This window comes from Terrapene carolina, unplaced genomic scaffold, assembly GCF_002925995.2.
Source record: "Terrapene carolina triunguis isolate 2854851 unplaced genomic scaffold, T_m_triunguis-2.0 Scaffold35022, whole genome shotgun sequence".
NCBI classification, from domain to species: Eukaryota; Metazoa; Chordata; order Testudines; family Emydidae; genus Terrapene; species Terrapene triunguis.
Genome location: NW_020699373.1, coordinates 5,470,116 through 5,492,260, shown reverse-complemented (window position 1 = coordinate 5,492,260; position 22,145 = coordinate 5,470,116). Strand labels below are relative to the sequence as shown.

The window sequence follows — 22,145 nt, the reverse complement described above, 5'->3', positions numbered from 1 at the left end:
GGTGTCTGCCTCTGGTCAATGGATATTATTCTTTGCTATGTCTTTTTACTTGGAAGGTGCTTGGATACCAATGATGAAAACCAATATGGGAATCTAGCTAGCTGTTGAATGGATAGACTTACTCGGGTCAAGATATCCTGGGTCGAGTGGCTCCACAGACAGAATGCCTTAAAAAAGCTGCCTCTTAAGTGCCCAACTGGAGTCCAAATGATAACCTGATAGGCTTGGGCACCTGTATGGGAGTCAAGACCACTCCCAATAATTGAGGAGGAGATGTCAATACCAAGAGAGGGAAAATTGCTTTTGTAGTGAGCCAGCCACTCCCAGTCCCTATTCAAGCCCTAATTAATGGTGTTAAATTTGCAAATGAATTGTAGCTCTGCACTTTCTCTTTGAAGTCTGTTTTTGAAGTTTTTTTGTTGAAGGATGGCTACTTTTAAATCTGTTAGTGAATGTCCAGGGAGACTGAAGTGTGCTCTTACTGGCTTTTGGATGTTACCATTCCTGATGTCTGATTTGTGTCCATTTATTCTTTTATGTAGAGACTGTCCGATTTGGCCAATGTACATGGCAGAGGGGCATTGCTGGCACATGATGGCATATATCACATTAATAGATGTGCAGGTGAATGAGTGTGGGTCATGTGGTTGGGTCCTCTGATGGTGTCGCTAGAGTAGATATGGGGACAGAGTAGGCAATGGGATTTGTTACAGGGATTGGTTCCTGGGTTAGTGTTTCTGTGGTGATGTGGTGTGTAGCTGCTGGTGAGTATTTGCTTCAGGTTGTGGGGAAGACAAGGAAGAATTTGGAATTAACGTTTTTGTTCCTTTTCAACCCAAGGAGCCAGTCAAATTTCGGGGCCCTGGGAATGTTCCAGTTGGAAGTAGAATTGATGGAGGCTGCTATTCTTTGATGTACTCTTATTTATTTACAAGAAATATACAAAGTTCTGCTTCTCTGAATGCAGGAGGAACTCAGAACAAAAGGAGTGGTTTTTTAGCTTACTGCCCCAACCCTCTTTACCCAACAGACGCAAAAGCTTTATCTCTAGCTTTTTTTCCCAATTCATACTGTACTCAGAGGCTACTGTTTGGCTTTTTTGCCTGTGTAGTCTCTCTGTTTTTGTCTCTTCTCACTTTTTGTGTGTTTTCTCATATCCGCACACACCTAGTTACAATACCCAGTAGATATCTCTCTCATACACACTCTCACTCACACACACCCCGCTAGTTTCTTCCAACTATTTTAAGAGAAGGGCACATTCACATCAGGCCGCCCAGAGGGAGGGGGCAAGTGGGGCAATTTGCCCCGGGCCTCCCGAGAATATAGTATTATATAGTATTGCCCCTGAATCCTCTGGGCGGCCCTGATTCACACATCAGTTAGAACAAAGGTTTTACGCAGTTCATATCAGTATACATCAGTGTGATTGGAAATACAGACATCTATAATACGTAGAGAGATTTGGAGACTACTATCTGAGAATGTTTTATCATCATCATGTTGCACGCCTCATTCTAAATAATGAGCTCGCTTGACTCCCACTGAAGTTACTTGGCGTTGAGGGATCACAATACCTAATGGAACTGGGCCCTATTTGTGTCTGGGTTGTGTCTAGGAGGTAAATACATGTAGCAACATTCTCACTTTTACTTTACAGGTACTCTACAATCAGTGATGACAGGACAATGGGAAAGGAGGTCTCTAGTGCAAGGTGTAAAAAGACACTACATTTGCAAGCTAGGTTTCCTTCTTTAGTCTTTCCCTTTCCTGCACAATGTGAAAGTGAAGCTGTATGAGATGCAGTCAGGTACGCCAGGTAGAGCAATACAGTGCACTGTACTGCTTATCTGAAGGTCGTTTAGGCTGCATGGACAATCCCTGCTGAATAAGACAGGTGCTTAAAGATCAAAAATTAAAATCAAGAATGCAGCAGAATGTATTTGCCATCTCACTCAGAGATGCACACAGGGCCCAGTCCTGCTAGGAAAAGGCCCCCAATTCCCATTGACCTCAGTGGGAGTAGAGGGAGCTCAGTAGCTAGAAGGAAGCACTCAGCACTTTGCAGGGACAAGCTGATAATCAGAACAGTGTCTGTCTATCACACCATACTCCTCCATTGCCCCTACTCATTATTATTTGTATTGGAGCAGTACCTGGAAGTCCTAGCCCTGTTGTGCTAGGCACTGTACAGACTAACAAAGAGACAGACTCAGTTCCAAACAGTTTACAGTCACAGTGCAGAACAAGGGACTACCTAAATGGACAGGGGGAACAAAAGGTAAGAATGAGCCCAATATTCCGGTTTCAGCTCCTTACATAGGCTGTTACTTACCCGTCTCCCCCCCCCCCCCCCCCCCCCCCACACACACAAAGAAGGAAATGCTTAAATTGTTCTTTTCTTTCATAGATATGGAAATATATGTATAATATCTATGAGAGCGGGTTGCCTGCGTTTGCAGGGACCTAGCCTTGATGACCTTTCCAGTGCTGTGTCCTATGTTCCTTTCTTGGTGGCTTTCCAAGAGGACTCCCTTTTCACTTGATCTTTCTAAACCATGCCCTAGAGCTCAGACTTCTCCAGCTCTGCTTTCACCTGAGATCGGGATTTTTTTTTTAAATGACCATTTAAAATCTCAGAAAGGAAAAAGACTTGGCATCATTTGAGTTACTCCAGAAATACACCAGTGAAACTGATATCAGAATCTGACTCATTGACTTCAGTGGAGTAATACTCCAAATTACACTGGTGAAAGTGAGATCAGAATTGGACCGTAACATTCAAGCATAGTAACATTCGGGTTAAATATATATTATTTTTTTAGCTCCTTGGCTACATAGGATCATAATCGATATACAAAAGGACTTCAGGCTTATCTACATGCAAAGTTGCACCAAGTGGGAATTAAAATCAATCTAGTTAAACTGGTGCAAAAGGCTGTATGGGCACCCATAAATACATATATGCCTGGCTTAAAGTGGTTCAGCTGAAATTGATTAGGAACAGGTTTACACTAAGATGTAATATTCATAAGTACAAGTCACTCTTAAAACAAAATTAAAATGATGATACAGGGTTTAGCACTGATTTAACTAAATTGGTTTAAAAACAGATTTAAGTTAAACCGGTGCAACTTCTATGGGTAGATAAGCCCCAATCATGCTTGCGTCCTTCCATCCCCCTACAATTTGAAAAGAAAGGATACTTTTCAAACCAACAATACAAGCACAAAGTATCAGTGAATTAGGCTTTGGAATGACTAAGCTAGCTACTGTATCGTTCACATTAATCATTCATGTTTGATATTTCGCCAGTTGGAACACACGGTATAATCTCTTGTGATGTATCAGTTTGTCCTTCATGTATTTTAGGGAGTTCAAAGAGTTGCACTGCTACTTGCTCGTTACGGAATAACTATATCGAATCACAAACTTGACTTTGCAGTGGATTCCCGCAGAGCTATTTTTACCTCAGTAATATAACAGTTTTTAAAAGTCCTCTGCTCTGGAACGAGCGAGTTCAGGGAGGCAGATTGAGAATGTCAGATCCTAGCTATCAATACTCAGGTGAGGTCTTGACACTCTTCGATCAAGTGACAGTCACCTTGCAAACTGTAAACCTGCTGCCCTAATTGTGGCTCACTTACTTTCAGTGGGAGCCATGCGTGTGCACCTGAAGGCAGAACGGGACTTTTTTCTTCAACTGGCTAACGTGAAAATGTCCTTGCAAAAATGGTAGGACTCAGTGCTTGTGTGTTTAAAGAATAAAAGGCTGGTTGTGCGTTCTGGGTGTTCCTATCCATGCATTCAGTAAAACAGGGAGCACTTACAGGGAAAATCTGTGTGCCCTGGTATCCGACTCCAAGTGTTTCAGCAGGTGACAGTGGAAAACTGGAACAACCCTAGCTCCTGATATTCTAAGAACGTGCGGTGCTGAGCATCTCTGTCATTCTGCTGAGCCTCATCAGCCTCCACTGAAGTTGAGACTGTAGCACCTCACAGGAATGGTCCTTAGTTTATAACGCCAGTCCTCTGCTCTGGCTGCCAGGTATTCAGTGCAGCTTGGGCACCTCCCACTACAGCTGAGTTGGTAACTCCTTGTGGGATGTAGGCTATGCATTCTTGGATTGCAGGGTAGCTTCCCCACATGAAAGATGGATATGTTACATTGAGGGCTACAAGTGGCACATGGGACTGGAAGGAAGGTACATTTATTTTAACTCTTCTCTCTCTCTCTCTTTTTTTTAATTTTTTTTTTAAATGGGGGAATAGCTCAGGTTCCCCAAAAGCTGAGCTGCCCCTGCTTCTCAGGTCTCTGCTCTACCATTTCAGATCTGGCTGGTTGAAACTGTAACCTTCTGGTTTTCTTGAACACAAAGAAAAGTTTTTTCAGAACATATTTTAGTTATTGTCTATTTCAGTTTCTAAGACATAAGTACTAGAAACCACGTCCCAAGCTCTGACCACAACTGCCAATCGCTGAAACTGACAACCCTAATTTTAAAAAACTGTATAACTGTCACTTAAATCCACTACCAGCTGTCCATACAATCATAATCCATTCCAGCCCCACAAATTAATTATACTCTGTTAACAACTCACCCCATCCAACCTTCTGCCCAGCCCTCTCTCAAATGCCAGATTTAAAAGATTAACTTTGCCGCGTGTCTGAAAGGCTGAAAAAATCTGAGTTGTGGTGGCCATGGGGATGAAACATATTTGAGAGTCAAGACCCTGGCCACCTGCTTCTCCTCTTCTATGCAGAGGCTGCACCAGCTTGATTGCCTCTGCCGACGATAAAACAACCCAGACCATTTAGAGCTTTAAAGGCCTTGAAGTCTCCCCAGAAGCCCACAGGCAGCCAGAGCAGCTGTCTGAGGATCAGAGTAATGTGCTCCCAACATAAAGCTCCATGTAATAAGTGGCCTGCGGGATTCCAAACTCACTTCAGCTTCTGAAAGGTCTCAAGATGTAGCCCCAAGGAGAGTAGATGGTAGGGGTCTGATTTTGAGGAGACTGGATAGATCTCAGAACGAGGAGCAATAGCCTGAAGTTGCAGTGGGGGAGGTTTAGGTTGGATATTAGGAAACACTACTTCACTCGGAGGGTGGTGAAGCACTGGAATGGGTTACCTAGGGAGATGGTGGAATCTTCATCCTTAGAGGTTTTTAAGGCCCAGCTTGACAAAGCCCTGGCCGGGATGATTTAGTTGGGGATTGGTCCTGCTTTGAGCAGGGGGTGGGACTAGATGACCTCCTGAGGTCCCTTCCAACCCTGATATTCTATGATTCTAAATGTAGACAGGTCTGCATCTGAAGCAATATGAATACACCTATGCAAGCTCTTTGGGGGCAGGGACTGTGTCTTACTCCATATTCTGTACAGTGCAGAGAATGGCATTACCACTCAATAAATAACATAAAGTGCAAACGAAAATGTGTGTGTATATTTTATAGAATCATAGAATATCAGGGTTGGAAGGGACCTCAGGAGGTCATCTAGTCCAACCCCCTGCTCAAAGCAGGACCAATCCCCAACTAAATCATCCCAGCCAGGGCTTTGTCAAGCCTGATCTTAAAAACCTCTAAGGAAGGAGATTCCACCATCTCCCTAGGTAACCCATTCCAGTGCTTCACCACCCTCCTAGTGAAAAAGTTTTTCCTAATATCCAACCTAGACCTCCCCCACTGCAACTTGAGACCATTGCTCCTTGTTCTGTCATCTGATACCACTAAGAACAGTCTAGATCTATCCTCTTTGGAACCCCCTTTCAGGTAGTTGAAAGCAGCTATCAAATCCCCCCTCATTCTTCTCTTCCACAGACTAAATAATCCCAGTTCCCTCAGCCTCTCCTCATAAGACATGTGCTCCAGCCCCCCCAATCATTTTAGTTGCCCTCTGCTGGACTCTTTCCAATTTTTTCCACATCCTTCTTGTAGGGTGGGGCCCAAAACTGGACACAGTACTCCAGATGAGGCCTCACCAGTGCCGAATAGAGGGGAATGATCACATCCCTCGATCTGCTGGCAATGCTCCTACTTATACAGCCCAAAATGCCGTTAGCCTTCTTGGCAACAAGGGCACACTGTTGACTCATATCCAGCTTCTCGTCCACTGTAACCCGTAGGTCCTTTTCTGCAGAACTGCTGCCTAGCCACTCGGTCCCTAGTCTGTAGCAGTGCATGGGATTCTTCCGTCCTAAGTGCAGGACTCTGCACTTGTCCTTGTTGAACCTCATCAGATTTTTTTTGGCCCAATCCTCTAATTTGTCTAGGTCCCTCTGTATCCTATCCCTACCCTCCAGCATATCTACCACTCCTCTCAGTTTAATGTCATCTGCAAACTTGCTGAGGGTGCAATCCACGCCATCCATGAAGATATTGAACAAAACCAGCCCCAGGACCAACCCTTGGGGAACTCCACTAAATACCGGCTGCCAACTAGACATGGAGCCATTGATCACTACCCGTTGAGCCCGATGATCTAGCCAGCTTTCTATCCACCTTATAGTCCATTCATCCAGCCCATACTTCTTTAACTTGCTGGCAAGAATAGCTGCAGTGAGTGTGTGTTTGGATAAAATTATGTGTGCTCACATTGAGTATGTTCTAAATACAGTATTACTTAGATCCAAGAGATTGTGTAGATTTTTTGTATACTCTGTGCATGCAAGTGGTGTGTTAGAGAACTCCATTGAGGTACAACATGGATGAATTTGGTTCATAGTGTTTTCTAGTTTTCTATAGGCCTTTTTGCATCTACCAAAATGATCTTCAGTAAAGGTGGATTCAGAAAAAAGTAGTTGATTCTTTTCATGAATAGCATGAATTTATATAATATTCTTTAAAAATGCTGAATCTTTTTTCACTAAACCAGCATGTGTGTGTTTATATGTTTTCAGGGCTCAAAACTGGATGTCAGCATAACAACTGAGTTAGAGATGCTGGGTGTTCAGGTCTTTGTATGATGATACGCTGCCAGTCATGGAAATATTTCATAAACTCCCCATCCACAGCAAGGGTCACAAAGGGGCAGTTTTTAGGACCTTGCATGGTAATGCAGGCTCCTCTGCTAAGCCACTTTTCTCTGCATCTGTGAGGTTCCAGCCCTTAGTGCAGGTGTTAGGACCTTGTGTTAGAGGCAGAGTAATTAGTGCTGATTCAGGATAGTGGGAGGATCTTACTAGCTTGTGAGGAGTTGAAAGGTGCTGGAGGATCAAGCTGGAGCAAAGGGATCTACAGAACTAGATCTGAAGAGGCCCAAGGAACTCCCACATGCGGGGAAAAAGCTTTAAGCTGATGTCAAACTCCAGGAAGGGGACAAGTTTGGACTATATGCAGTGTGAGTATATTCTGCCTGCTTACTCAGGGTTCGAGGACAGTTTCTCTGACTACTGTGGAGGGGATCCTTCCCCCTTTATAACTGTGGTTTTTAAAGATTCAGAATCACTGTGTGCTCTGCAGATCTGCCACGCCGCCCTTGTGATGGGTTGCTGTAAAATTAATCCCAGTCGTGGGATGGAGAATTTTGCCACTTGGTTCCAATAAGACATTTTTAGAATTGCACTGACAATTGTTTGTTGATGATCACACTTATTTAAACAGTCCCATGGCTGAAGAACGTTGGCTTTTGTCAATGGGCTTTTGTGTCTTGCATGTGCTACTCAGAATAAGTGGCTGCGGTTTAAATGCCTAACAGAAATTCAGCTGGCTCTCCAGATAGCACAAATAAAAGGAAAGAAAACTTTGTTAACTATAACGCAATAAGGATATGGGGCCTTTTGGCCCATACATTGGTTTGAAATAGCTTTACAGAGACCTATGCATTATGAGAGGAGAAAAAAGTTCTGTGTCATAAAGTGGTGTGCGCACATTGCTCTTACTCGAGAGAGATGGTCTTGAGCGGTGCTTGATTTAGAGGAAACAGTAAGGTGGTGATTTCACTGTTTGTCTTCCCAACCCAGTGAAAACAAACAATATCATAAGTCCAAATGGACAAAGGCCACTGAATTCTCCTCTCATTCTATTCTCATTGGACAATCTGCTGACCGTGGAGTTGCTCTAGATTTATGCTAGTGTAACGGAGAGCAAAAATTTGGCCCAGTGTGTTTGATGACAGAATTTAGGTGCCCCTTTAGGTATTATCCTAAACCAAAAGACTGATTACAGGTTCACAGCAGGGTTTCTAGGGAGCTTTTCCTAGTATAGTAACAAAAGTCATTTTCTCCACAAAATGTAGGGAAGGAAGAATACTATTAAATCAGTCACACACTAGCCTTTCCCTTGCAGTCACTGTTCTGCTTACTTCCTCAAATGTAATTAATTAGTGTTTGTAGTGGCTGGAGAAGGGGGCCTAGACACACAAGGTGGAGAGACGGCCAGGTGTTGAGGGAGGTAAGATAAGATAACTGAAATGAGCACATTTGGTACCGTAAGTAGTTGTTGCAGCATCTGCTTTTACACCCATGTAATTTCAGTGGAGTTACTTCTTACTAACAGTAGTGTAGTTAAGAGCAGAGTGGGTCCTTGGATGTTGTTTAGTTGCTTTTCTAGTTTGGCTACAGTACACAAGCCATAAAAATGGGTGTTCTAGTGTCAACAACAACAAACTTGATCAGAGTATCCTAACTGTAAGTTAGCATTGATGGTCCAATATCAATTCAGTTAGGGTTGTTTTTTCCCTTCACCCAATTTACAGCCCAGGATCTGTCATTGAGAAAAGCATATGAACCCTAGAATAAAGGCAGGCTACCCTGTGACAAAGGTGCAATGAAACACGCTCCAACTGCATCACACACCATGGAGGGGCCACTGAAGCTGTTGCTAAATACCAGCCAGCTGATGGTAATGAACCGCTCGACAGGCAGCTTGTAATTATCTGGGGAATCAGTAGAGAGAAAAACTGTCTTTCTGAGCCACTGAACTAGAAAATAGGCTTTTTATAGGATCATCATAATCTCTGGCTAACAACAACATGAAGACTGTAGTTCTAAGAAAACTATGGCAGGGCAGTTCAATTATGTATAATTTATTCATAATTCTCTCATCTTCCATTTCCCTTCTTACATCCTTACTCGCAACAAATTTGTGTTCAGTGAGCTCTGATTGGAGAGGCAGCCATGACTAAGGAGCTGGTCAAAGCTTCTGCTAGGCAGTATTAGATGCTCTGGAAGGATGTGATAAGAATGACAAAGCTAGGATAAACTGCCTTCCACATCACCAGCGTGGCTATTGGTTGTCACCACTGTAAGTAAGATGGAAGTTGTCCAAATTTTAGAATCTTTTTTTACATTTAAAAAAAAAAATCAAATTAAATCAAGATGTAAACAAGAGAGGCAGATTCTGCTCCCCGTCACCCCAACAGAAATCTGGATTTAAAAATGCCACTCACTCCACTCACTTGTACTAGTCTTACACTGGTATAACACTATTGATTTCCAGGGAGTGACCTCTAATTTACATTGCTATGAGAGAAGAAACGGGGGTAATTCTTTAGTGTGACTGAGAGCAGAATTTACTGCTGCAATAACGTTAATAGTTTAAAGGTTTGATCTATTTTTTAACAAATCAGTATGCCTTTAAAAGAAAGTTTAGATACCTGCGCTTGGTTGTTTCCCCTGAAAATTATAGCGTATCGAAACTGTTTAGTGATTATTATTTTTATGGCACCCAAAAATATGCTAGGTATATTTACAGTACAAATAACAAAATACGAAGTGTAACTGTCATCTTAGGAGAGATCAGGCCCTTTCTATTTTTAATTATTTTTGTAAAACTGTCTTTTTATTAAGACTTTGTCATAATGCAGAGAAGGGGGGTTGAGGCCCTGGAGTGGGACTCGAGAGAGCTGGATTCCATTCCCAGATGTGCCATGGATTTCCTGTGCAACTTGGCCAAGTTGCTTAATCTGGGTCAGTTTCCTATTTGTTAAATGGGAGTGATAATGTACCCTTTCCCCTACGCTTTGTTGCCTATTTAGATTGTAAGCTCTTCAGAGCAGAGAATGTCTCTCATTGTGTGTGTGTACAGTGCCTGTCACCGTGGGGCCCTGTTCTAAGTTGATGCCTCTAAGGATGTGTTTACACTGCAAAAATAAACCCGTGGCAGAGAGTCTCAAAGCCCAGGTCTACATATTTGGGATCATGGGGTCACGCTATAGTGCTAAAAATAGCCATGTAGACATTCTGTCCGAGTCTACATAGCAATTTTCAGCACCATAGCTCAAGCCTGAGTCGGTAGAACCAGGCTCTGAGACTTGCTGCCGCAATGTGCTGCTTTTTTTTTCCTGTCGTGTTTTGAATTCGTTGTGTTTTTGTTTTGCAGTGTAGGCATACCCCAAGTGCTACTGTAATCACCTAGGCTGCAACTCTGTGGAGTCTCATTCATGTTTAAGAAAATCTCAAGGGGACTGTTTGTGAGAATAAGGACTATTATGTTGAGTTGAGCTCCGCAGGATCTTCTAGTGTAATCGTCTTGGGGCAGAGACTCTGCCTTACTTTGTTTGGTGCTGTACAGAACTTAGGGTTGACACTAAACAAATAATACATTACAGTCTTGATCCAGTAACCATTGGTGATGAAAGGAAATGTAAATGCCAGCTCCACAGAACAGAAATGTCATTTGTGAAAAGCATCATTGACTTCCTTGTTAAGAATGGACTTTGTGATATCAAAGATAGTAACCTGACTCTTTGCTAGACTGAACTACATAAAACGTAATCCTTAAGATTGCTCATGTTTTTACCATAAATAACATGACATTCTGTCACTTTTTTTTCTGCAAACCTACATGATTTTAGAAACACTGAAAGTTATGTTGCTACAAGAATATAAGAGAGTTACAAATACTGTTTTGTATAACTATTAAATGAAAGGTAACGGTACAGGTACAAAATTAAGTTTTCTGTACCAAAAACCAAACAAACCCAAAACAACAACCTCCAACAACCATTGGAATGCTTGACCCATTTCATAGGATATTGAAGTCATTCAGGCAGATCCAGGGCAGGGCTGCTATTACTTGTAAAGCTTCATAGGTGCCCAGGTCACTTCTTGTAGACAAGGTGACGATCCCGGCTCCAAGGAACTTACCATTGAAGACTCCATCCCCGCAACAGGAAGGATCCGCTATGGTCTACCCCTGTTCCTGTCCCCCTGTCTTCAATGGGACTCTGCATAGACACAAAGTCTACTCAAGAGATACAAAAAAGGATCTGGGCCTAAATTAGACTTAACACAGCCAAGGAAAAACATAAATAAAGGGAGCAGGAAAGGAGCAATAAGGGTCTCCCCTCCACAAAAAAAGGTTTCTTTTGGCTGAATAACCTCTCCCCTACTCCTTTACCTGTAGCTGTCCGTTTGGAGGGGCTGATTGAAGGAGATTGATGGGCTCATTCTCCTGGGCTGAGGATCACCATTTCCTTCCCCTGAAAAAACTGGGGAGGGAGAGATGTGAACTGCTTTTCCCCAAAGTGGAGGTGGTGGTGAGAGTAGCCAGGAAAGGAAAGGAAAGGAAAAAATGGGAGGGACAGGAGAGCGGCTACCAGAGAGGAAACAGGAGGACAAGGATGTGGATTAATGGGAGAAATGAGAGGGGTGACTGGGACAGATGGGAGAGGGGAAGCCCTTTCCTTTGTGCGTATGAGGCTTGGAACTGATAGGAGGGGCATGAAGAAATACAACCATGACACTGAGGTGTCATTGGGCCTGGTGGGGGTGGGGAAGGAGAGACAGGTTCACACTCAGAAAATGTCTGGTGGCAGCGGGGAGGAGCTGGTAGTGGGAACCTAGGCGTAGGAGGTAGCAGTGCTTCCTGCTCTGGTGGGGAAGTGAAGCAGCTATGTATGGCAACCGCTGGATATCTGGGAACCTGACTACAAATACCACATCCTTCAAGAACCTAAATGCAGATACTCAATTACTAGGGTGTTATGTTGGACTTAATGAATAATGACCCGAATTACATGTGCCACTGCCACAGCATCTTGTTAGGAAACAACCACCATAGCTCAGCCCAGATCAGGAGAGACCAAAAGTTGTTAGCACCTGGTGGCCGTTGACTGGAAGCAGCACTGGGCCCAGAGATGGTGTTTCAGCGTCAACCAGCCTTCCGCCAGGCATGTTCACACCACTGCAAAAATGGCTGTTTTCCAGAACCACTTTGGTGATCAAGTGGCTATTTTAAAAAATAGCTATTGGATGGGATTGATGGGAGGGAAGCTCCAGGATAAGGGGTTGCAGCATTGCCAACTCTGAGTCCTGTGATAGTTGGTGTTTTTCTTAAAACCCCAGCTGAGGAATGGAAGACGTTGCACAAGAATCTCTGCTTTTACTTGTAAAAAGGTAAGTTTCTGGCCCTCCTAGCTACCGAGAAATGTTTGAAAACATGAAGCAAATATGACCTAGAGAAACCAAAGAAAAAGATGCCCCAAAATCTAATTTTTAAGATAACCTCATGATTTGGGGAGAGAGGGGGGCCTATCTCATGATTCTTGAATGCTTGAGGTTGGCAATATCGGCACTTAGCTACCAAGGTGACAGAGGCATTAGAAATACCAGAGAGAGTCTAGATACAGGGGGCATCATTCCAAGGTGGCAGTCTTCTATCTTGGCTAATTCTTGAGCAAAAACAGAATCAAGCCCATGAAGCTTCCTGTGATGAGGGAGCATGCTTACCTGCAGCATTTGATATACCTATTCTGTAGGTGTCACTTGGACGCTGCCCTGGAACTGCAAACTGATGGAGGAGCCCTCGCCACCTCTCACACCCCTCTGGGCTGTGGAGTGGTGCTGCCAGTACTGGTTGACCTTCCCCCACCTTTGATATCCAAATTATGGTTGCCTTTGGCATATGTGCTCCAAGGCACAGCGGGGAAGGCATCCCTGTGACCTCTCCTTTCCCAGCACAGCTCTGCCGAGCAGCCATAATGTGGTCTTTCAAATCAAGAGAGTATTTCCTGCTGTTCTTTAAACAATTTGGTATTAAGTGCTGTAAAAATGAGGATTAAATTGTCTAGTGTAGTCAGCAATCCATTCTGTGCACAGCTCATCTGGGCCAGGATTTAGACAGGCTCTGTGTTGGCTGTGGTCCTGGGTGCTACTGGGTCTGTGTATGTCCAGCAGACTCCCCTTGTGCTAACTACTCTCAAGCCCCGTCTCTTCTCCATTGCTAGGGACACTGCAATTAGCAATGTCCCTTCTATTTTGGGGTGTTTTTTTTTTTTTGACATGCATCACTTCATTAATACTATCCCTAGTGGTACAAAGAGGTAAGGGAGGAATGCCTGCATTACCCAAAGCAAAGATGAAGCAATCAATGGAGCCAAACATGCTTTCACTTATAGTGGCATAGGCAACGCTGTTGATTTATGTGGAATTGCTCCTGATTTACCCTGTGGTGAGATCCCAGTGAGGCCCAGTGTGTGAGTTAGACACAGGCGCAGAAGCCTAGCTAGTGACATAAGGACATTAGGCCAACAGCTGCTAACATTGTGAATCTAAACCAGGTCAGACCAAGTGAGATTATTTGCAAATTCTGTTAATTTCATTGTAGGGTTTGCTTGAGGAGTGTGCCATTTGTTTTTTTAAATACAAACTATTTATATTAAGAGACAATCAGACACATTAGGAGCACCCCAGATGAGATTTTATGTATACATGTATCTTTTTTTTTTTCTCCTTCTTCTTTTTTAATTCTATGTGAAGCATTTAGGGCTTGGCACACCACAAGACTCTTCCATAGATCTGAAAAAATTGGGACTTACAGGGTTCACAAAGAGGTTTATCCCAATTTAACTAAATCAATTTATAATCTTTGTGTAAACTGGGCCTAAGTCCATTTTTTTAAAAGACCGTCCAAGTATGTGCAATTTTAGGTACATAAGCAAGTGTCAAGATTTTAAAATTAAGGTAAGGTGTTTTTTTTTTTTAAAACTTGGTTATGGCTAAAGCATGGATTTGCTGCAAGATGAGGCATTAGAACCATGCCCTAGCCTCCTGTACCTAGGTTAGATCACAAATTCGTTGGGCCCTGTCCACAGTGGTGGGTCAAAGGCTAATAGAACCCAATTTTGCTACAGCAGAGGTTACAAGATGCATGAGCATGATTTTTCTACTCTGTAGTTTAGCCATTGTTTCTGAGGCTTCTTAGATTAGATTGCCATAGTGTCACCAACTCAAGTCAAAAGCACATTCCTTCTTTAGCCTACCGAGTACAATAGGTGTGCTTGGGATATTGGACTGTGGGTGGTTGTTATTCCTCAGCCAGTTATTTATAGTAACAGATACTAATGGGATATAATAAACGAACATGACAATATGGCTCAAAGAGAGCTAGCTGAAAATGTCCTTCCACCCAGCACAAGACTAGCTGAACTCACTAAGTTCTGTCATTAGACTAAAATGAGCTCCTTTCAATTTTGCTTATCTGTAACTAGACTTTGCCTTATGCTCCCCAATCGTAGGTTTCATTCTCCAAATGTATAGCCCGAGAAACACCCCTTTCCCTGTCCTTCACTACAGGGTATAGTATCAAAGGAAGCCAGTCTTGGACCTTGATCCCAAATCCATTGAAGTCAATGCGAGTCTTTCCAGTGACTTCTGTTGGCTCTGGATCATGCCTACAATGGGTCACATGGCCAGCTGGAAATGGCTCTGTGTCAGTACGGCCCATCACAGGTTTGGTTTCCCAGCGTTCCGTGATGTGTTGCTGCCTGGGCAGACTGGAGAGTGCGGAGTCTGGAAGAACATCGTGTTTGCCTAGACTTGCACCCCTAATTTGGCACCTCAAGTGATGGGTAAGGAACTGCATGACAAAACATGGCTATCCTTGTGGTGGTGATGGTGTTCTATGTCTTTGTGGTGGTACTGAGACTATCAGCCTGAGCAAGGGAGGATCATTAGCACATCTTGCAAAATTATCTTTCACTGCAAACTTAACACAGTCCCTTCCCATATCAGGATGTGCCATTTACTGGAGACAGCTGGAGAAAAAGCAAACTCAGAATTTTGTTTTCAAAGGAGGAATTACTTGCAGCACCTTTCCCCATTGGAAACTGAACAGTGATTTCCATTGATTCAATGCTGCCGTGAATGACATTCTGTTTCCCCATGTACTACTATTGACAAAACCCCAATATGAGATTCCAATCAATCATTTCAGCTCCGTATTTTAAAATGCAATTTTAAGGTGGAGAGAGATAGAGACACCCACACCCTGGACCATAGACACATATCATAGCTAACCCCATACATACAGAACAGGGAATATAATACAGCAATCCCTGATGTAACTTCACAGAAGTAAATGAACTTTACACTTCTGATCTGTGACTCTGGCCTCTCTTGCATGAGCTAAAGGAGCAGCTCTAGTAGCCCAGCCAGACCAGGGCATTGTTAAATCAGAGCAGGTAAGATCTGCAGGTCTATTCCAGTCAGTAGAAAGCTATGATACATCTACTCCTTCTACCTCAGAAAGTGAGATCTCCTTGAAGTGTTGTAAGACACTTTGAAAGAGTGTGAAGTGAATGGAGAGATGCTCACCATTAGCAGCTGTTTGTGATTACTACCACAAGAACAAAGTGGTCATGGATTGAAGCTGGAGAAGAACTGTGTCTACAGTCTCTGTTCTCTGGGCTCCAGTTTGATACCAAAAATAACTTACTGATATCAGTTTCTTGATATAGTTTAATGACTGTGAAGTACAAAGTGGACAATGTTGTGTTCAAAGGCCCCATCTGCCCTAGCAAATCTTCAGATCATAACATGGTTTTCAAGATTGTTTTTATCTATCAATCTAACCTGATGCATTTTTAGATCATCCTACATCGTTGTGTCTAGGTGACAAGGTTCTTGAACTTGCTTTGGATAACATGGGTAATATGCAAGTGCCTGAGTAGGTGGTTCCATTTTTTTTATGATGATTGTTGAAAACCACTCTAGGATCTGATTTTTTCTAATGCTGTATTTTGGGCGAGCCAATATACAGGTGACTTCTGGCATAGGTGTATCCCAATAATTCCTTAAACCTTTGTCTGTCTTCAAATACTTGAGGAAATAGTTCTCTCAAAAACAAAACAACTCTAGTAAACTCTTAGCTTGTAACTTTTGTGCATGCACGATTTCTATTTTATTGATTAATGAACTTGATTAGGCAACTTGCTACATGCACACCTATTGGCTTTAGTGGCAGTTGACATGGAGAGATGACACCTTGTATGAACTGGGAATATAATAACCAGAGTAAAAGAAGGTGCTGATTGAATCAAGAGATTGATGATGAGAGACACAGTCTCTATAGCTAACATTTTCAAAGGTGCCTAAATTAGTGGTTTAAACCAGGATAATGCTGGTGGAGATTAAGTTTTTACCATTAACATCTATTTGGACACCTACAGGATAGCAATTAATGGTCTCAGCACGGTTTCTAATGGACCAGTGTCCCAATACTAAAACTACAATAACCATTAGTTCTATTGATGGTTGCTTTAGCAGGGAAACCAAGGCCTGAATGGCGATAGCAACTGGACTTTCTCTCTCTCTCCTAGTAATGATTTCTCCCAAGTGGGGAAATAAGGTGCCCCAGAGGAACAGTTAGGGATGCTTGCCTGCTCCTGCCTGTGCTGTATTTGTTCTGTGGATAAATAAGGCATTTCAGTTCCAATGGCAGTCACTCTAACACCTTCCAAGAGTGCTACGGGCCCAATTCTGCAAGGTCAGAGCTGGTTGAAGAGGCTGTTTTTAACAAAAAATGGCTTTTTGAAACCCATTTTCTATACAGTATGAAATTTTCCAGGTTTTTGTTTCCAACAAAATGATTTGAAATGAAACACTTGTTTTAATTTGAGTCAAATAGAACTGAAATAAGATTTATAGGAATAAGCTAGTGTGGTTGGAGCACTTTTATACTGGTATAAAAGCATCCACGGTAGAGGAGGTTGTTCTAATATGGTTAAAATAGTACAATTTGTGTGTGTAAGCGAGCCCAAAGCTTGGTCTCTTTGGGTATGTCTACACTTACCCAGTAGTTCGGCGGCGAGCGATCAAACTTCTGGGTTCTACTTATCGCGTCTTGTCTGGACGCGATAAGTCGAACCAGGAAGTGCTCGCCGTCGACTGCGGTACTCCAGCTAGACGAGAGGAGTACCGCGGAGTCGACGGGGGAGCCTGCCTGCCGCGTGTGGACCGAGGTAAGTTCGAACTAAGGTACTTTGAACTTCAGCTACGTTATTCATGTAGCTGAAGTTGCGTACCTTAGTTCGAATTAGGGGGTTAGTGTAGACCTGGCCTTTGACAGTGGCCCTTTACACACTTTCATGGTTAGAGGTTTTCTGCTGCCTGTTACATCTTTAATTACAGTTTCAAAGAAGTCATGTGTTTGCTACCTAAGCCATCCCCTGCAGCTAAATTTCTTAGTAAGCCTTGTTAATGATTACAAAGGTTTAAAAAAAAAAATCTGACCTTGCTTGTTTTGCAGTTGAGTAGTGGGATACCAAGTAGAAAATGTTTTGTTCCATGTCAAAAGTCCTTCCCTGCATGCCCCAGTGTGGGTGGTTCTTTGTGCTAGGAGGAAGGGGGGGTGGGGGAAGTAAAACGAAACAAGTTGTAAAAGAAACCTGATAGGCTGTAACTCTAGATCAGGGGTCGGCAACGTTGGCACGCGGCTCGCCAGGGTAAGCACCCTGGCGGGCCGGGCCAGGCCAGTTTTATTTACCTGCTGACGCGGCAGGTTCGGCTGATCGCGGCCCCCACTGGCTGCGGTTCGCCATCCCGGGTCAATGGGGGTGGCGAGAAGCCGCGGCCAGCAGATTGCTCGCCCATGCTGCTTCCCGCCGCCCCCATTGGCCCGGGATGGCGAACCGCGGCCAGTGGGGGCCGCGATAAGCCAAAGCTGCTGCGTCAGCAGATAAATAAAACTGGCCCAGCCCGCCAGGGTGCTTACCCTGGTGAGCCGCGTGCCAAACGTTGCCGACCCCTGCTCTAGATTAATGAAATTATTGTGGAAAGGAGAAAGACTCTGTTGGTCAGCAACCAGGTTGGGGGATTACACCTATGCCTGCGTGGTTAGGAGCGCAAGTACTGGGGAGCTGTGTGTGCAAAATAGCCAGTCTTGCATTTGAGATTACTGGGGTCTCACCTTGATCAAGGAGGCTCAATCCTCCTCCCTGTAAATCTCCTGCACTGTAAGGACGAGGGGTGTATGTGAGATGAGAGTAGGTTGTCCAGCTGTCCTGATTTTATAGGGACAGTCCTGATAGTTGGGGCTTTTTCTTATACAGGTGCCTATTACCCCCATCTCCTGTCCCGATTTTTCACACTTGCTATCTGGTCACGCTAGATGAGAGGGAGGCAGCCAGGGGGTTGCTGTGGGTCTGGGTCTGTCCTCTGAGTCTATGATCCCTCCGCTGACACGGTTCTGCTAATTCAGGTTCTCTGGTGAGTCAGGTGCTCCCCTACCTGCCTCCGGGGCTGTCTTTCCCTGAAGCAGCTGGACTCGCTGGCCCCCTGGTTTGAGCCAGGAGGGTGAACAGGTCCCTAGAGGGGTATGTGCAGGGGCTGCAGCGCCCCGCGGTGACCGCCAGGGGGTGTCTGCCCGTCCCACGCGCCGCAGCGCCGGGCGCGCGGGCGGGCGCACAGGTCCCGGGCGGGTGTTGAGCTCGCGGCTCGGTGCATGCGGGGCTTTCCCGGGGGCGGGCGCGGCGCGTGGGCGGCAGCCCGGCTCTCTGCACCCCACGAGGAAGAAGCCTTGGAGCGAGAGAGGAGGCAGCGGGGCTCGGGGCTTGAAGGTAACTCCCCCCCCCCTCCCCGAATGGCTGTGCAACAATGTGGCAGAAGTTGACAAAAGAGGGGGTCGTTCTGCCGAGCGTGCAATGGGGTTTCCAGTCTGTACGGCTCCTAGTCCCTCTCCTCCGTCCTAACTTCCCTCCCGAAACGGCCCTGCTGCGCGATGGACGAAACGCGCTTGCTGGAAAAGCCCGGCTCCTCGCCGTGCGCCCCGCGGCTGTGCTGTTCCCGCGGGGGGGGGCGATACACGCCGCCTGCTGCCGAAGTGGGGTCAGTCATAGACGGACTGGCTTCTGGTCCTGCTGACGGCGCGGGGGGGGGGGGGGGGGGGGCGGGGGGGGGGGGGGGAGTTTTTCTTGTGTGTAAAAGAGGAAAGTAACGTGGAGATTTCACTTGATTTCTTTAGCCCCACCCTGTATTTAAAGAGACTTCTCCGCCCCCCCTCTTCATTCCAGCTAAATCCTGATTTCTCTTGGGGTGGGGGGGTAGGGGGTGACAAGGAAGGCTGCTCCCGCCGCTGGGCAACAACTGTCAAACATCTGGATTCGCAGCCCCTCCCTCTTCAATGCAGCGAAAGAGAATTTTTTTTTTAAATCGCTTTGCTCGTTTCCTTTGATGTTTTTCCTTCTCTCCAGCAACCTAAACTAACGAAACTATTACACGGCACATCTTTACCTCTATCCAAGCAAGTAGGGTCCTGGTTGTCCTTTAAAGTCTCTGGCATTCGTAGTAAAAAAAAAAAGGGGGGGGGGGGGGGATACCCACCAGAACCAAACAATGAATGGGCTTTTGTTTGCCTATTGTTTGAATCAAACTGTGTAGAGGCTGCGATGGAGATTGGGAGGTTTGAAATAGCAACAGCGAAATAACTCATTGTCTGTTGTTGGAACCCAAGGCAGGTATAATAGTAAATTATATGGAGGGCGATAAGCCGGTGGCAAGGCGTGTTTTCCTGCTCCTTGGATGCCATGGGATTTTTTTGCTTGCTGTGCTGCTCAGAAGGGCAGGTCTTTTGTGCTGGTGAATGATCATGACTCCTTTCTTCAGCGCCTGTGGGAGTTTGCTTGGCTTCCCTTAGGGGAAGTGGCTGCCACTTTACTGCCTTCAGGAGATGGGGGGTTGGGGAATCAACTGGGTACATTGCTCGTGTGGTTTTGATCGATGCCTCTGAAAGCGAATGAAGTTGAAAATAAAAACAGTCAACAAGTGTGTGCATCTGATCCTGTTGTTCCAGCCATGTGCAAAGGGGAGTGTCTGGTTCCACTCCAGGAGAGGATTTACAGGAAGACAGTGGAATAAGGGAGCCAGGAGGAGGATAGCTAGCAAAGTGATCAGGTTTTCCCCCCCTCCGTGCTTAACACTGGTTGGTGGTTTTCTCCCAGCCCTCTCTCTATGGATTGCTCTGAAATTGCAAGGCCGGAGTCTCAAATGAGTGAGCTCCTAGTATAGCTGCTCTGATGCTTTTGTGCTGACACCGACTAAGGGGAAGGGAGTCCCAAAGCCAAAGCCTGGGGATTTGTGACCTACTTGTCACCCCTCCTTGGCAGCTTTCAGGCACAACTCCTTACATCTTGAAGTTGCACAATACTTACTACCAGGGCTGAGTTTACTGCTTCAGCTTAGTACAGACAACCTGCCAAGTCTTACTCATTTGGAGACAGACTCCTTCTCCGAGAGATGTTTTAAATGATCTCTCTCTCAAGAAGAATGATTTTTACTGAGTGATGGAATGAGGGATTTAAAATCTTCCTTATGAATCTTAGTGTGATGAGCCAGATGCGCAGGCTTTTTGGAGTCTGGATCAGTAGCTGAGAGATGAATAATCAGCATTTAATCTATGGCCCAATGCAGAGAGCAGGTTCAATCATCAGTTTTGATTATAAACCAACCGGAAAACTTTCCTAATCAGATAATGATTATTTGTATTTGGGTAGCACCCAAGATCAGGGCTCCATTGTGAAAAGCACTCTACAAACATTTCAATTTCTCAATTTTTTTCATAATTCACAAATGCTTCTTAAGTTGGTTCTTGAATTTTAAGATAATTTTACCCACTTTTAAATGACACTTGAACAAAGGTGCTGTTGTTCCCTTTAACTGCTGTGGTTAATAACTAAGCCTGTAGTAGCGTCTATTACTATTAATGGAGCCCCAGGCACAGAGCTACTGAAGTGAGACTGCCGGTGTAGGTGCTGTGCAGTGCAAGGAGCCAGCAGAAGTGGCCAGTGCTAGGTCGGGAGAGGAGTAGGACAGCTGCCATGCGAGGAGCAGCCTCTGCTGGCATGGCTCCTGTGAAGTCCTGACTGCAATTCACAGCTGCCCAACCCTGGTGACCACCTGCTTTTCCTCTGAGTGGGGCATAAAGAATTAGCTGGTGTTGGGAAGTGTCCTTTACATTTCGGTGTACAGCGTGGGTCATTTTAGCCCAGGATTATGAAAGCAGGCCAAGGGGAGCAATAAACAGAATGTTTCAAATAGTTCTAAGATATATCTCTAGCCTAGTCACACCTTGGTAAAAATCACCAGCATAATTATAGTGCGGGGTAGTACTTGTCCTCCTGGTAGCAGAGGACTTTAATCTAACAGACAAAGGAATAACAAGATCCAATGGCTAGAAACTGAAATTCAGACTAGAAATAAGGTGCACATTTTTAACGGGGGGCTGGAATTAACTATTGGAATAATTTACTTAGAGAGGTAGTGGATTCTCCATCACCTAAAAGTTTTAAATTGAGGATTGGATGCCTTTCTAAAAGATTTGCTCTAGCTCAACCACAAGTTATTGGTTTTAATGCCGGAATCAGTGAGTGAAATTCTATGGACTGGTTAAAGCAGGAGGTTAGACTAGCTGGTCATAATGGTCCCCTCTTGCCTTAAAAGATGTCACTCTCTACTGTATGTGTATATATATCTCCTCAATATATGTTCCATTCTATGCATCCGAAGAAGTGGGCTGTAGCCCACGAAAGCTTATGCTCGAATAAATTTGTTAGTCTCTAAGGTGCCACAAGTACTCCTGTTCTTTTTGCGGATACAGACTAACACGGCTGCTACTCTGAAAACTCTCTACTGTAGTAGATTTAAAAAAAAAAGTAAAACCTTTTATTAACTTGTTTTGTTGTGTTCACAAACAAGTGAAGGTAGGCAAGTCCTAATGAGGTGTGTGACATATCGGAATGAATATAAGCAGATATATTTAGCAAACACTAAATACTGAGAAAGTTGCAGTCCATCTGCTCCATCTCATGGATCTCTTTGAAATAACAAAATAATTAAATTAATGTTTGTCATTATTGACCTGATACAGAATGGTCTAAATGTTAATAGTGAATAATCCAGATGTATAACTTTTCCTCACAAAAATACC

General features: G+C 44.4%; 1 protein-coding gene across 2 annotated transcripts in view; it reads left to right on the top strand.

Moving 5' to 3' along the window:
- The window catches only part of LOC112116002 (MOB kinase activator 3B), a 161,474-nt gene that overhangs the window by 1,704 nt on the left and 137,625 nt on the right, over positions 1–22,145 (top strand). Inside the window, exon 1 of one of the 2 annotated variants that reach the window (XM_024213262.3) lies at positions 18,714–18,780. The exons of the other annotated variant lie outside the window; for it this stretch is intronic. The gene's annotated coding sequence lies outside the window, so the exon portion shown is untranslated. Of the gene's footprint in view, positions 1–18,713; positions 18,781–22,145 lie in introns of those variants that run through there. 2 annotated transcript variants of the gene reach the window in all.